Source organism: Mirounga angustirostris, unplaced genomic scaffold (assembly GCF_029215605.1).
Source record: "Mirounga angustirostris isolate CCGP_5_RB_7025 unplaced genomic scaffold, mMirAng1.0.hap1 SCAF_8, whole genome shotgun sequence".
Classification (NCBI taxonomy): domain Eukaryota; kingdom Metazoa; phylum Chordata; class Mammalia; order Carnivora; family Phocidae; genus Mirounga; species Mirounga angustirostris.
In genome coordinates this window covers 79,239,350-79,240,804 of record NW_026991716.1, presented here as the reverse complement: position 1 = coordinate 79,240,804, position 1,455 = coordinate 79,239,350, and the positions used below count along the sequence as shown (strand labels likewise).

The following is a 1,455-nucleotide window of genomic DNA, read 5'->3' as shown; positions in this document are numbered from 1 at the left end:
AGCCTCCATAAATTCCTAGCAAATCAGAGAAGAAGGAAGCATGTATTAGGAAGAAATAGTAAATATCTAACATAGGGCCATCCTTAAATTCTTGGTAAAATTTTTCTGCTTTATTTCTCATTTTTCTTCTCCTAGTATCTTGTTGTTCTACATTAATTCCTTTTTATTATCACATTGAATGAGTTCGAGTAGAGGATGGAGATGCGGCGATGTTTCAGCCTGAACCATAGGAAATTGCTATCTTTATAGGTTTAAATTGATGGACACAGTTAATATGATTCAACATACAGAGGCTAATTAGTTTTCACAATCTTTTCCTTCACCTTTTCCTTCAGGTGTACATGATAGACTTACACTTGCAAGTGTGCCTTGGCATTGTACTTCTTGTTGGAACTCTGTTTTCTTTTTAAACCAAATTGGGTCCATTGGCTTCTGCTGCAGCACTCTCTGCAGTGCTCCAATCTGCAACTGCAAACAAAGGTGCATTTTTGCATCTGGGAGTGTTCCCTTCACTTTTAGGAAGCATTTTTTTTTTTTTTTTTTTAATTTCCCTAGTGCTTTTCACCGCTTTTCACCGCTGAATCTCAGAAAGCATCAACAAAAGTATGTACCCACTGCTGAAACCTCTATCCCAATTTCTTTTATTTACTTTTTCCCATTCTAATGCTGGTAAATTTCAACTGTTTAGCTTTGCGCAGGGGCAGTATCGTAGCCAATGAGGTTTATCCGAGGCACAATTATTGCTAATTGAAAACTTTTCAACTGTTTTTAAAGTTTTTAGACTTGTTAGTCTGGGGATGACACTTAGCTTTTATTCTTCCAAAACTGGAAAATTATTTTTATGTTGCCACATCCATACCACAAATGAATATTTATTATGCACATGTTAAGTGCAATGCCTAAGTATTTGATACAACCAAAGATCCTTTATTAGCGAATCTTATATTCTGTACAGATAGGATTGATCAATAAGTAAAGGATTTATTATAGATAGATGGTCTGAATAACAAACTATTCTATCCATCATTTTGCTAGGCTACAAAAATACTATGTAACAAACTACACCTAAACATAAAGTATTAAATGAATAATACTTTATTGTCGTAGAGCTACACTTGGGCTACAGATTGGCTCACCTGGCTGCACTGATCACGTTGGGTAGGCTTGCTCCTCTAACTAGGAATTGGTATGGGGTTGGAGAAGGGTGTCAGCAAATCTAGGCTGGGCTGATTGAGTCATTGGCTGTACTTAAGGCCATCCTCTTCCTAAAATTAGCAAATTAACCCAGGCTTTCCCTTACCAGCCCCCTCCCCCGACCTTGTTTGTTTGTTTTCTGGCAATGGTAGAGACACAAGCATGCAAATAGAAGTATAAAAGGTGTTAGAGGTCTTAACTCAGAACTGGCAGATGATCATTTTTGTCCACTCTATAAAGACTTCATGCAGTGAATAAGTT

General features: G+C 37.0%; 1 non-coding gene across 1 annotated transcript; it reads left to right on the top strand.

Annotated features, from left to right (window-relative positions):
• The first annotated feature begins 686 nt into the window (after positions 1-686).
• Positions 687-830, top strand: LOC123838114 (U4 spliceosomal RNA). The gene has a single exon (XR_006789432.1). It is a non-coding gene; the product is annotated as a U4 spliceosomal RNA (small nuclear RNA).
• Positions 831-1,455: the final 625 nt, after the last annotated feature.